Here is a 15,822-nt window from a genome sequence, read left to right as displayed (position 1 = left end):
TCTGAGGAGGTTTCTTATTCAGAAAATCGGAACAAAGTCGAATGATTAATATCACTCGATAATAGTCGATTTCAACTTTTTTTTCGTAAATTTAAGCCGGGAGTCTCGAGTCATGGTTAAGAAGTGTTCTCGATGCATCGATTTCGCGAACTGAAAATTAATATCGACTAGCATTTCCGAAAATACTAGACTATCCCATGTTGTAGGTTGCTCAACCGATCAAAAATTCGTTTCCTCATATATTTTCTCAAATATTCTTAATTTTTTAAGCACTTTTTTGTGAGAATATGATGAGATTTTACAATAAAACATGAAACAATATTTTGGAATGGGTTAATCACGTTTTGGAATCGGCGCCTATCCGGCTCGACTAAGAAAATCTAGAACTGGACTATAATATTGATCGGCTAAATTTTAGAGAAACTTAGTTTATTCGACCCAAAAAATTATTTTCTTTTTGAATATTTTTTCATTGACCGATGTAATATTTGGTCCAGAGATGTAAGCTGATTTACATTTAAGCCGCGATTCATTAGCCATCGAAGCAAATTAATTGGTCGACTTAAGCTGACTTTCTTGTTATGAACGATCAATTTTTGAAGCCGCCATTCAAATTCAAAAACGATTATTTTAGCAGTAGATGCCGGTTTGATGACTAATGGAAAGACTCGTGTGTCTAATTAAAATGAAAAAAATGTCATTCCATCGCCTCCAAAAAATATCAGCCTTAGGACTTGTCCATTTTTGTGAATTTCTTGAAATTTCAAATGGTTCCCATGACCAGATGAGTCAATTCCAACACTCCACCATCTCAAAATATTCTCATAGGATGGTATGCTTCTAATTCAAATGATAAAATTGACATTCTATCGCCTCCGAAAAATATTAGCCTTAGGACTTGTCCATTATCGTAAATTTCTTGAAATTTAAAATGGTTCCCATGACCAGATGGGTCAATTCCAACATTCCACCATCTCAGAATATTCTCGGAGGATAGTATGCTTCTAATTCAAATGATAAAATTGACATTCTATCGCCTCCGAAAAATATTAGCCTTAGGACTTGTCCATTATCGTAAATTTCTTGAAATTTAAAATGGTTCCCATGACCAGATGGGTCAATTCCATCACTCCACCATCTCAGAATATTCTCGTAGGATGGTATGCTTCTAATTCAAATGATAAAATCGAAATTCTATCGCCTCCAAAAAATATTAGCCTTAGGACTTGTTCATTGTCGTAAATTTCTTGAAATTTAAAATGGTTCCCATGACCAGATGGGTCAATTCCAACACTCCACCATCTCAGAATATTCTCGTAGGATGGTATGCTTCTAATTCAAATGATAAAATCGACATTCTATCGCCTCCAAAAAATATTAGCCTTAGGACTTGTCCATTTTCGTGAATTTCTTGAAATTTCAAATTATTCCCATGACCAGATGGGTCAATTCCAACACTCCACCATCTCAGAATATTCTCGTAGGATGGTATGCTTCTAATTCAAATGATAAAATCGACATTCTATCGCTTCCAAAAAATATTAGCCTTAGGACTTGTCCATTATCGTAAATTTCTTGAAATTTAAAATGGTTCCCATGACCAGATGGGTCAATTCCAACATTCCACCATCTCAGAATATTCTCAGAGGATAGTATGCTTCTAATTCAAATGATAAAATTGACATTCTATCGCCTCCGAAAAATATTAGCCTTAGGACTTGTCCATTATCGTAAATTTCTTGAAATTTAAAATGGTTCCCATGACCAGATGGGTCAATTCCAACACTCCACCATCTCAGAATATTCTCGTAGGATGGCATGCTTCTAATTCAAATGATAAAATCGACATTCTATCGCCTCCAAAAAATATTAGCCTTAGGACTTGTCCATTGTCGTAAATTTCTTGAAATTTAAAATGGTTCCCATGACCAGATGGGTCAATTCCAACACTCCACCATCTCAGAATATTCTCGTAGGATGGTATGCTTCTAATTCAAATGATAAAATCGACATTCTATCGCCTCCAAAAAATATTAACCTTAGGACTTGTCCATTATCGTAAATTTCTTGAAATTTCAAATGGTTCCCATGACCAGATGGGTCAATTCCAACACTCCACCATCTCAGAATATTCTCGTAGGATGGTATGCTTCTAATTCAAATGATAAAATCGACATTCTATCGCCTCCAAAAAATATTAGCCTTAGGACTTGTCCATTATCGTAAATTTCTTGAAATTTCAAATGGTTCCCATGACCAGATGGGTCAATTCCAACACTCCATCATCTCAGAATATTCTCGGAGGATGGTATGCTTCTAATTCAAATGATAAAATCGACATTCTATCGCCTCCAAAAAATATTAGCTTTAGGACTTGTCCATTATCGTAAATTTCTTGAAATTTCAAATGGTTCCCATGACCAGATGGGTCAATTCCAACATTCCACCATCTCAGAATATTCTCGGAGGATAGTATGCTTCTAATTCAAATGATAAAATTGACATTCTATCGCCTCCGAAAAATATTAGCCTTAGGACTTGTCCATTTTCGTGAATTTCTTGAAATTTCAAATGGTTCCCATGACCAGATAGGTCAATTCCAACACTCCACCATTTCAGAATATTCTCGTAGGATGGTGTGCTTCTAATTTAAATGATAAAACTGTCTTATCATCGGCTACAAAAAATGTCAGTTGTAATTAAAAGTTATTGGTATCTTTTTATTGGTATCTTCACCCACATAAGCTCGGGCGGTACGTCCACATTTAGTCGGCTTTACCGGGCGGCCAAGGCCGATTGGCGTAATGTGGACACGCCTAAGACCTACGAAAGCGAAGTCTAAGGTCATAGTTAACTTCACATTCCTCTTCTGCTTTTCTCCCGCATGCATATGCACGCTTAGTATTGTACAGTTTTCTTTGTGCATATTGTGAGAATGCTTTGTGAAGGGATTATAAAGTGGTTTCATAGCTAAATAAAGTGGATTAAAGTGTAGGGATTGAAAAAGAATGTACAAAATGTTTAGCTACCTACGCGTAATCATACATTTCTGTTGTTTATGAAAAGGTGACAAAGTAAATACCAGAACATGTATTAATATATTTCTATGTTTTTTTTAAATACTCCAGGAAACTCGTTACTGAAAAATAAGAAACGATCAGTTTTCTTTGTTTCCGTTTTTTACGACGCATTACCAGTCTTCAGAATGCTACGCGGTGCTGATGAGTAACAAGTTTTTTGTACTCAGTTGAGTTCTCACTCCTTGTTTACACATGCGCTCTGGCGAATGAGCACGCTCCGAAATACAGATCAAATGTTTTGTTGACAGCCCCGTTTTTGCACCGAGTTTTGCACCGTGTTTTGCGCTGTATTCCTATATCTGTTTTACATCGCGCTTGAATCTGGTTTGCTTTCTCGTGCTATAAAATGAGACACGCGTCACACAAGTGAGAAGCAATTAGTATCTGAATTCTGCGCTGTGTTCATTCGGTGCTTATTATTCGTGTTTATGAATTTTGTACACTTCATACCAAGAGAGAATACGTGTTAGTTATGAACGCGCGCTGATGAAAATTAAACTCAAGTAAGCGCAGCGTATGTTTTCAGAAGACTGTGCATTACATGATGCTTCTACTGATCAGATTGAGGATATTCTAAATTTACAAATTTCCCGCAACGCAAACAATATCACAGCCATGGAAGAAGCCTATGACGATGACGGTGCAAGAAGAGTTGGTTACATTGACATTGATACAGTACATTATTGTGGAACATTACTGAAAGATATTATCGATTTTAACTCGTTGAAAAAGGCTTCAGTGTGGTTACGACGTTTTGACAAAAAAAAAAAAAAAAAAACCTTTGAAAATCAACGAACGCGGATATTTAACCCCTTCCCGTATTATTTAATATGTCACACATCAAGTGATTTCACTACTCTGCTGAGCGTTCTAGCGCCCTATGTTATGCAAGTACAACACGAGTGAGACTTGATGTTGTACAGGGAAGGGTTAAGGGTTCAACTCACCAATATTGAAACGAATTTAGATAGATTGGTAGAAATTCACCAGGTTCATCCATCACACTTATTTTTAATATAGTTTTTTATCATTACTTTGTTGAATTTCGATGAGAAAATGATGTCAAGTCACTCAACCAACCGCAAAGTCTTTAAATTGTTAAGTATTGCTTATGTTTGAACAAGTTTGGCTATAGGGGTCTGAGGTATCACTTCATTCTTGAAAATGGGTCTCTGCCAAAATAGTTTGAGATCCCCTGATCTAGACTCTCAGACTTCAGAAACTTTGGACGCTCTCGATGCCCTCATCACCGCCGGCTCGTTGTCAACTAGATGACTGCCGAATCGTAATTGATGCTAAAATATAACGCAACGAGACATCGAAGAAAGATGCCATACATCTTTTCCACCCGATACATTGAAGTGGGATCCTATACCGAAAGATTAAACGTAATCCAAAACAGATGGGTTTTGTTGTTAATTAAAGGTATTCCAGTCCATCTGGTATCATCGAGAAGAGTCTAGAGCTTGCCCCTCTGAATACATTCAAGGCGTGTTATTTGGCTTAAGAAATCTTAGTATTAATAAATGACGCTAGTTAATGCATACGTTGAGACGGCAAAAGTTCCATAGGGAATGTTAACGCCATTCAAGAAGTAAATTCTGTCAGTACTAATCTCACAGTGATTTATCTAGTGGCAAAATTCTCACGAAAAATACTCTGTACCGATCGACTAATATTAGGCTGTCAAAAAAGTCCTGCGGTATTTCCGCGAGGTGTCGTAAGCGCGTAGTTCTAGTTGTATTCATTGTATCGAGTCATACTATAGCTTGTTGGAAAGGTATTTTTGCGCGCTATAATAGTGTTTTGTTTGGTTAAGTCGTTCGTGAGTTATAGTGTCGCAAATATGGAGCAAGTTAAAGAGAAAATCCGACATATTTTACAGTACTACTATGACAAAGGCAAAAATGCATCTCAAGCTGCCAATAAAATTTGTGCAGTTTATGGACCCGATACAGTTTCCATTTCCACCGCACAACGATGGTTTCAACGTTTTCGTTCTGGTGTAGAGGTCGTCGAAGATGCGCCACGCTCCGGAAGGCCTGTCGTCGAAAATTGCGACAAAATCGCTGAATTAGCCGAGAAAGACCGGCATAGTAGCAGCCGTAGCATCGGCCAAGAACTGGGGATAAGTCATCAAACCGTTATTAACCATTAGAAGAAGCTTGGACTCACAAAGAAGATCGATGTATGTGTGCCACACACGTTGACGCAAAAAAACATCTTTGACCGTATCGACGCATGTGAATCGCAACAAAATCGACCCGTTTCTGAAGCGGATGGTGACTGGCGATGAAAAGTGGGTCACTTACGACAACGTGAAGCGCAAACGGTCGTGGTCGAAGCCCGCTGAATCGGCTCAGACGGTGGCCAAGCCCTCATTAACGGCCAGGAAGGTTCTGCTGTTTGTTTGGTGGGATTGTCAAGGAATAATCTATTATGAGCTGCTTCCCTATGGCCAAACGCTCAATTCGGACCTGTACTGCCAACAACTGGACCGCTTGAAGGTAGCACTCATGAAGAAGAGGCCATCTTTGATAAACAGAGGCCGCATTGTCTTCCATCAGGACAACGCCAGGCCACACACTTCTTTGGTGACGCTCCAGAAGCTCCGGGAGCTCGGATGTGAGGTTCTTTTGCATCCGCCGTATAGTCCGGACCTTGCACCAAGTGACTACCACCTGATTTTGTCCATGGCGAACGAGCTAGGTAGTCAGAAGTTAGCCACAAAAGAGGCCTGTGAAAATTGGCTATCCGAGTTTTTTGCCAATAAGGAAGCGAGCTTCTATAACAGGGGTATTATGAAGTTGGCATCTCGTTGGGAACAAGTCATCGAACAAAACGGCGCATATTTGACTTAAAACAGATGATTGTAACTAATTTTATGAACAAATGAAAATTCAAAATAAATACCGCAGTACTTTTTTGACAGCCTTATATATTGGTGGGCTCATTTCTCTGATTGTCTGGTTGGGGATTTCAATCTTCTATTTTCGGATTTTCTCAATGTTTCCTCCAGTTTTTGATGTCGGTAACCTCCCAGGTCGAGTACCGAAATAAATAGCCTTACGGGAAATTTTGAAGCATTCATACCACTGGTACACTTGTGCTTTCATTAAATTGATGCCATCATCATCATCATCAAGAGTTTTCAATATCTCGGATCACTTAATTTCATTTCCACAACACTATTTTATATATGCATGGTGTAAATGTTGACGCTATGTAAAAAGTTGATGCAAGCAATTCACTGTCCTGTGGAACCGATCTGGCGTGGAGGTAACATCCATACTTCTCACGCTCAAGATCACGAGTTCAATTCTCACTCCCGACATTCTTCCAAAATGGAAGGTAAAAGTGACGAACCAGCCAGAAGCGTTGAAAGTCACTATAACACAGAAAAAAAAAATTCACTGTCCTAAAAAATATATGAATTTATTTAAAATTATATACAGGGCGGACTCGATTATATACAGTTTCGGATTTATTTTCACTGTACATAATCAAATCCTATATATAATCGAGTCAAACAAATAATTTTTTATCGTTTTTTACGCATATATTTTTGGTTTTTTGAATATAAAAGAAGAATTGAATTTTTGATCCTCTTAAAGTCATAAAATACTTTTCTCATACAAAAAATCCGAATTCATTCAGGAGGTGATAGAGGATAATATTTAATGAAAAAAAAACTTCTACGCGTATGTTCGAATTTCAACGATGACAGAGTTATAGAACTTTTTGTTTGTTTCGGACTCTGTTACCTCATACTGGCTCTACATTGAAAAGTACGCTACAGAAGACGATTCTGTTGCTTTCATTTGAAAGATGTGAAAATTTAGTCGTGAAACATGTAAATAAGTGGATTTAAATAACATTTTAGAAGTGAAAAGCTTCAAAGCTAGTAATTTTTAATGTGTTATTATTAATTTTATCCTAAAAATCAATATTGAACTTTATTGTTTCTATCAAATAAATTAAAGCTTTTAAATCGCTCTACACTTTTTTCTTTGACACCCAACTTCTATCTATCTTAATTTCGCTGCAATATCGATATAAACCATTCCTGGTGAAAATTCAAGCAAAATCTTCAAAAATCACGAATTTTACCCCACTGTACATATAATGGCCACTTAAATTTCATTTTAACGTTGGAAGTTAACATTTTTTCTTGAAATAAGTCATTTTTGAGAAATAAAAAAAAATTCAAACTGTTCCTCAATATTTAAATTTCTCCCGTATATCATCAGTTCTCATTATCGTTAACAGTTTACTGTGATTGCTTGGTAAGTGTTTCGCAGTTGACTATAAAATATCAAGTGTAATGTAATTTTCGTTCAAAAAATTACAAAATAAAGTGTCCGAATTTTGAATTCAATCTGTCGGAATTTTTTTTTTTTGAGTGTCCGAAGTTTGATTCTTATGCGCTTCATTTGAAAACTTTTTATTCGATGATTTTTTTTATGTTTTCAATCAAATAGGTACCAAAGTAGAGAGCTTAAAAGCATATTCAACAAATTTATTGAAAATATCAACCAAATACTACCTGTGCATAAAGTTTAAATCTGTTTTCTGCATCATATGCATTAAGCGTCCGAAATATGATTCAGAACGGTAATCGAGTCCAAAATTGTATATAATTGAATCACATATTATCGAGTCTGTATATAATCGAGTCCGACCTGTAACATTATGGAATCGTGGAAAAATGAGACTTCAAGCTACAAAGTAAGAATTTTCCCAGATCATGAATTCAACGTGTTTCAAAGCCAAAAATATCATGAGTGTTGAAATTTTGCTACAATTGTCTATACACGACCAAATAAAACATACATCGTATTCGAAGATTATTCACCGAACCACTCGACACACTCAACGCTAATCTCCACATTGGAGCCAACTTCCGTTAGCCAAACATAACTTAGCCTTCGCTAGTGTCTATCTCTTCAAATCTCTGCGCTCCAATCGCTTCGAGTAACCTGTCTACTTGTCAGAAGCTTGAACCGTATTAATCCTCTTATCGTTAACAAGATTACAATATCGTCCCGCTACTATCGTTCGTGTATGTCTTTGTAAGGAACTTTATTTTTGTGTCTCCTCGCATTGTCTACGATGTTCTAGCACTACTTACTTCTGGCGAAAAAGAGTGTATACGATAAAATGTGCTCGATCCCGTTGCTATTTTCGTCCGGTGACACTTTCTTGCCAAAGGTTGTTTTATGTTACACCAATCATTTCTTTTTTTTTCGTACTTCAAATCACCATCGACATTGATTGATGGCACTCAATTTGTTTTTTCGTATACAATTTCCCTCCTGTCAAGGAGGTGTAACGCACGGAATTGCGAACCCGGCGGAAGCGAAGTTGGATTCCGTCCCGATAATACGACTCTGAGTAGGTACATATGTACGGTACAAAACATATATTTGATCACTTGTGCCGACTGTGAGGCGCTCGAAGACGAAGTGGGAGGCACTGTGGAAAGGCACTGACAGAAAACACCGTGTTTTTCGTTCCTCCTGCAGCTGTAGTTTTCCCGTATCATCCATAAATCTAACACAACAGGGTGGGGGCCACGACAATCATATTGTGCTGGGATGGGCGTGAGAAGAAGATAAATCTCTCCATTGCCTTCTAACCATCCATTCAAAGAAGAGATACCAACTTCGAAGGAAGAAACGCATGAGCTCGAGATGTGACACCGCTTTTTAGAAGTTTCCCGCAACGCATTTAGCGTCACATCTCGATTATATGCGATTTTGCCCTCGACGTGGAGTTACTCTCTCTTTTGTATGCCGTTGTGCTATCTAAAGTATGCGGAAATGGAAATGTTTCTCTTCACAGCTTAGCATATTATTTGGGGAAAGTTCCTTCCTAGGTGGAAAACGCGACTGAATTATCTGACGGATATCACGACATTAAAGCGATTGTTATTTACTTTACGAAATAGTCACCTACAGTCAACCATGTGAACATATGCCATATTAGACCTAATTAGACACTGGTTATTAATCAGTCAGAAAGGTAAACAATGCCATTTATCACAAAAAACAACTGGACTTTATTATTCGACAAACGTCAAGTAAACAAATACAGCCGTTACATTGATTCATCGTCCGGGCATCAGATTCGTTTATTTTCTCTATAAGAACAAAAAACCACAACAAACAGTGTGACATATTCGGTGCCATCGACACCACACAAAAAAACGGGGTGAGGAAAAGAACCTCCATTACCAGCGGAAACTGTCAGTAGTCAGTCCCAAAACGCCTCATTTTCTCCACATTATAGCATTACCGGCCACATCCATTTCATTCCCCATAACGGCAGCAACCAAATCGAAGGTTCAGTCATTTGAATGACCATTTGTGGTGCGGTGATATTGTTTTCGGAAAATAGCCCGAACCGTACCGGACGAACGAACGGATACCAAGATAGTAAGCCAAACGAATGCCATTGATCAATTAGTCAAGAATGGAGAAATGAAAGACACCGTCGACACCGTGGGGATGTCCTGCTTGTCATTAATCTTCATTCCGGGCCACCGGCACCGGTCACTAGGCGGGAGAAAAATGACAAAGCACCAACCGACCCCACGCTGTTTTATTCATTGCCACCTTGGCCAAAAGGACCGCAACTACTTGCTACCCCGCGCGGAAATGAATTCTTTTGTGAGCGCAATGTTCTCCTATAATAGGGAACTATTTTATGCTCAGCTAGGTGGCACAGGGAATTCTTTTCGGCCACTCTCGTCGATGTGTACCCAGCGTGTAACACTGGCATGGTGGCGTGCCACTGGAGCGATTCTACACTCGCTGGCATACCAATCATCCGGCGTCTTGCGTGCCGCAAGCGAGAAGACGACGGTGATGATGATGAACGAACCCGTTGGGTTTGTTTGTTATGAATTGTGCCGGCACGCTTTTCTGGTAGAGAGAGAAAAAAAACACGCGAAAAGTTCGTGTTTTATGTCAGCGGTTTTATTTCACCTTCCGAATTTGGTTCACAGTTTTGGGGAGGCGTGGGAAGGAACAAAAAGTGGGTATCTGTCCATTGATACAACGAGAAGTGCCGTTGTGGATTTGTCAGGATAAACTGAAATTGAAGTTTTTGAAGCCATAGCTGTGACTAAGATCGTGGAAATACACTGAAAATTTTTCCTCACTTACTCTCCAACACGGCTACGGTATTTTCATTCGAATCGTGAAGCTCAGGGACCCACCTTGCTGAAGTGATATTGTGCCCAGTACACTGTATTCTTTTTTACGCGAGAGATTCGTACACACAAAAAAATCGCGTAATTTCGAGAAAATCGCGTAAAAAAAGATTGCCCCTTCATCGGCGCGCGTCACAACCATACTCCACGCGCACAGAATTCCTCTTCTCAATGAGGCGACGATGGGCAAATCGCGTAATTTCAAGAAAATCGAGTAATTTTGAAAGAATCGCGTGATTTTGAGAAAATCGCATAAAGTAAAAAAATCGCGTAAAAAAGAATCCCACGTATGTCAAATAAGTGTTATTTACTGTTACTTATTTATGTTATTTACATTTCGTGTCCATTATGCGTTAAAACCGCTTTGTTTATGGCAAATGTGGAACGATAGTGGAGTGGCGGTGAACCGATTTCGTCTAACATTTGTACCCCAACGGAGAAAATGGCTGCTTGGTTGGTGGAGGAGTTGAAAAAGTACCCCCTAACCCAATGAGGTACATATCGAGGTGAAGCAGTAGGCGAAGTATACTTGTATTCGCATGCAAAATTTCGTGTCGTAATTATTTGCGTTCTCTATGAGATGTATATGGAAGAAACGAATAATGTTCAAAATACTCACGGTTTCATGATGATTTGAGCCCAATTTCTCATGAAATCTTGCAACGGTTTATTTTTTAACAGATGACAATGGTATTGTTACTTATATCCTTCATTTATACTGTAGAAAGGTCCAGAGAACAGTTGTATTCTTAGTCCTCGGAAGCGTTAACATTTTCGGTGAAATGCTGCTAAATTGAACACTGTCTTCCCACAAACCGACACTGAGAGCCATAGTAATATCTATATGTTACGGTAAAACTAACGAAACTTCGTTCGTTTCTATGGCCGTGGGGGAGTGAAAATGTTCTACTGATATATCATTTTTATTCGTCTTTTTCAACGTTATTTCACAAATATCCACTGCACGCTGTCACATAATCAGCGGGAACTTCAATCAAATGTATGTTTTTCATTGATAAAACACATACTGAAAATAGCATTTTCACATGGATGTGATAGGCAATCGAATATGAACACAACGACTGACGTCACTATTTGAGAAATAGTTATGGCAGCGCATGCTTTGTCGCTCGAAAAATCACCATCTTCATTACCTTTTTTCCAGGACATTGCCCCTAACACACGGTAAAAATGTCAATAATTCATTTGAGCTGGTAAACCATTTGAAGTTAGCTGGACTTTGAAGTTAGGCGAGGGGAAATTCTGGTGTCGTTCGACGTTACAGCCCTTTTTCCGAACGTACCAGTAACTGAGGCGTTAGATAGTTTGCGCAGACATCTGGAACGGAAACGAGTAACTCGAGTGATCAGATCGAAGCATATCTTTTGGTGACAAAAACCAGTTTGAATCAGAACTTCTTTTCATTCAGGGGAAAGTTCTACAAACAAACGTTCGGTCTCAGTATGGGTAGCAAGCTGTCGCCACTTTTGGCAGATGTTTTCATGAGAGATTTTGAAACAGAATTGGAGAAAGAAAAATACTTCCCTCGAATGTGGATACGCTATGTAGACGACATCTTCGCAGTTGTGAAAGAACGTTACCTGAAACAGACGTTGGAATTACTGAACTCTCGACATAGAACCATTAAGTTTACTGTTGAAAAAGAAAAGGACGGTACACTTCCTTTTCTGGATTATTACCCGGAAGGAATATAATCGGCTAAAGTTTGGGATATACCGTAAATCAACGTCTACAGACAGATACATAACCTCCGACTCCAACCATTTTGGCGCTCAAAAGCAAGTAGCTTTTCATTCCATGACGCATCGTCTCTTCAACATACCTATGGAGAGAGATGATTTCGCAGCGGAGAGGAATAGAATTCACCATGCTGCAGAACTGAATGGGTTTCATGTGGTGTACAAAAGCGAGAGCACATTGAAAGACCTTTTGTGCAACCTTAAAGATATAATTCCGCCGGACGAAAAGTCAGGGATCTATCAGGTCTCCTGCAAAGACTGCACCAGTGTGTACATCGGCCAAACACGTCGAAAATTCAGAATCCGCCTACGTGAACATAAGAATGCGGTGGATAAGACCACGTCATAGATTGGGAGAAGGCTAAAATAATCAAAAACACCCGGAAAGCCTCACAGTTGAATGCATGGGAGTCAATGTATATCTGTACCATTGATCATCCACTCATGAATGAGGAAGATGCGCCCATATCATCTCCTCTCTTCCATCTGACGAAGTTGACAACTTAGCGAAATTCCTCTTCGACGAGTACTGATATGTGTACGAATATGAGTTAGTAGATATTGTAACCAGTCGGACACCGTCCAGTAGATGGGCAATATCGAGCCCGAAACCGGTCGACGAGAAAAGATAATTGTGGGGCTTAGAATGAAAGGGGTGAAGTGATTTGATCGATTTCTCTACATCGACTCTCTCTTTTGGTCATACCTTAGCTGCAAATACATTCCCAGCTCTATTTGACAATGTGGAAGATAGGTCAAAACCTCATCTATCGGATTCTATAGCAAACTTAAATTGGAACGTTTTTGCAGTTGAGTTATTAACCAAATAAAATGTTGATGAAGAAAAATCGATCAAGTCACTTACACCCCTTGCATTCTGAGCCCCTCAATTTTAACCCGTTTAACGTTTGTAAGGACTATAAGTGTTGTGTCTTAGTCCCGTGTCGCGTCTCGTGAGTGGTGATAATTGTCCTTACGTTGGCACAAACCAAAATTATGTGAGGTGGAATAAACATACAATCGCATCTGACGTGTGCATGTCAACTGGAAGAAGATTGCAGCTGTTATAAAGTCTGCTTCATTTAATATTGGAACAAATTCTTTTGCTCATTGTGGCGCTCCTAGTGGACGGATTTGGAAACTTTTTTCACCCACGTGTCGGGAAATTCATTACCTTTCACCATGTATTTATGTCATAACATCAAACGATAGCATTTTGTAAACAGCCGCCATGTAAGCCGAACGGAGAGATAAAATTGTGCACAGTTTTCTTGAAAATCCATTGTTGTCGGCATCTAAGCTAGCTAAACAGCTTAAAATGCCCAGAAATACCTTATAGCGTGTTATCAAGCAGTACAAGGAAACATTGACGACGGCTCGGAAGCCGCATTCGAAGCGTCGGAGTGGAACTGTCGACCGGAAACTGCGTGGGAAAGTCATCAAGGCCGTCAAGAGGAATCCCAATCTTTCAGACCGCGATTTGGCCAATAAGCTCCAGGCCGCTCACAGTACGGTGCGACGAATTCGTCTCCGGGAAGGAATAAGGTCATTCCGAGCCAGCAAACAGCCAAATCGGACGCTGAAGCAGAACAATGTGGCCAGAATCCGTGCTCGAAAGCTGTACGACCAAGTGCTGACCAAGTTCGACGGATGTATTCTGATGGACGATGAGACCTACGTGAAGGCGGACTTTGGGCAAATCCCAGGTCAAAAATTTTATTTGGCGACGGCTCGGGGGGATGTACCTGCAAAATTTATGTTCGTGTTTGCGGATAAATTCGCCCGCAAGTACATGATTTGGCAGGGGATATGCAGTTGTGGACAGAAAACCAAAGTCTTTCTCACTGACAAGACAATGACATCAGAAGTCTACAAAAAAGAGTGCCTACAGAAACGGATTCTGCCGTTTATTCGTGCCCACGACCGTCCAGTAATGTTTTGGCCGGACCTCGCAAGCTGCCATTACAGCAAAACGGTTATGGAATGGTACGCAACGAACGGCGTCAGCGTAATACCGAAGGACCTCAACCCCCCAAACTGCCCCCAGTTCCGGCCGATAGAGAAATACTGGGCAATCAAATGTGTAATGTTATGAATAGTCCTCCTCCACACCCTGCGTGAATCTTTAAAAGGTCGGGAAACTAACATAGAAATGCATACGGTTGTTGACAACAAGGTTGGTACACATGGTACCACTTCTCTCGGACAACAGTCCTCTGGTATGAATTGTAAATTGAGTTTACTATTACATAGCTCCCTATTTGCCTTGCATTTCTTCATTCTCATTCCCATTCTCAGCAGACCAGTGCCTGCGAGAACTTATACAATCTTTGGCGGATTCCAACTGTGTGGAAAGTAATGTTGTTAAATACTTACCGGAACGAGGCGAGGACTCGACCGTTGTTTCGTTGAGCGTTTCCAAACATTCGAGCTGTCTTTGAGCGAAAAAGTCCACCGTCGCATCGGTCGTAGTGGACGAGGACGTCATCTTGAGCTATTCTATACAGTTGGGACAGGATCCCACACTTTGCGGCTTAAGGCAAAGGGAAAACTTGTTAGGAACATGACTCAAATGAAGAACTGGTGGAATCAAATCGCCAAAACGTTGGACGAAAAGGGTGTGCGCCGCCTAATGTGCCGTATTACGGGAAAAGTACGAGAATTTCTTCGAAACAGCAATGAATAATTTTTTTTATGAAAGAGTAAAGAAAATGCTACATTTGTATGAAAAACAAATTATGAATTCGTTAATAAATTACTGAACTACACGCAATTGTTTGTGCTCCAATATTAAATGAAGCAGACTTTAGCTAAACCACCAAGAATAAGAATAACGCTTGCGATGCATATTCATTTTTATGGTGCCCGTCGTCGTATTCTCGGCGAGGGAAAATCATGAATCAACTATCTCCGGTTTATTCAAAATGTCACCACAACCGTCGGCATCCTTCAGGGTCACCGAAATTTTCTACTGAAAAGTTATTTCATAAATCTCGATTTCACCTGAACTGATGAACGAGCGAAATGAATAAAGTGATTTCAAAGTCCTACGTCAACATAGCGATAAGCCATGATGTTCCACGCCTAGGGTTCTCGAAATAACGTTAAGACAAACAAACGAGGTGTTTTGATTTCATTTTTCTTCAAACGAAAAAACAAAAGTAGCGAATTATACAAATGATCTTTATTCGGAACGACATTTTTAATACGCTGAATTCTTTCGTTCGGATAGAGGACGAGTGTGACCGGAGATCGGTCACGGGTTATGAGTTTTCCCGTGAGACTTGGAAGAGATTTCCAGGAAGGTAGCCGAGAAAGGGATCGGCGAGGATATCGATTGCATGGATGCTGGAGCCAGTGGATCAACGAGAGATATCACCGACGAAGGTCCATCCGATTCGGAAAGTGAAACATTCGGGGCGACAGGAGTGCGACGAGACTGTTTTAAAGAATTTTTGAAAAAGGATCCATGATATAAAATAAAATACAACTAGACAAAGACCAAAAATAAGATGGCTGATCAAAAACTAAAACAATTGATCGATGCTTTGGAGGTTTTAGGTGTGTGGAATGCTGAGCGGCGATTCGATGTCTGTGATGTCAAAGACATTGTTGTAGTATTCGATCCCGATGTACCTACTACCCCAACGGCGGAGCAATGGATCGATACAATCGATAAGGCAGCTGCTCTGTACAAGGCAGATGACGATTGGAAGCTGCAGTGCGGTGCTGCTAAACTCTGGTTTAGTGGTGTTGAAGTGAAAAC

General features: G+C 39.7%; 1 protein-coding gene across 9 annotated transcripts in view; it reads right to left on the bottom strand.

Moving 5' to 3' along the window:
• The window catches only part of LOC129771373 (uncharacterized), a 284,948-nt gene that overhangs the window by 213,919 nt on the left and 55,207 nt on the right, over positions 1-15,822 (bottom strand). The window lies entirely within an intron of this gene.

This window comes from Toxorhynchites rutilus, chromosome 2 (genome assembly GCF_029784135.1).
Source record: "Toxorhynchites rutilus septentrionalis strain SRP chromosome 2, ASM2978413v1, whole genome shotgun sequence".
Classification (NCBI taxonomy): Eukaryota; Metazoa; Arthropoda; class Insecta; order Diptera; family Culicidae; genus Toxorhynchites; species Toxorhynchites rutilus.
This window is presented reverse-complemented; position numbering and strand designations above follow the sequence as displayed.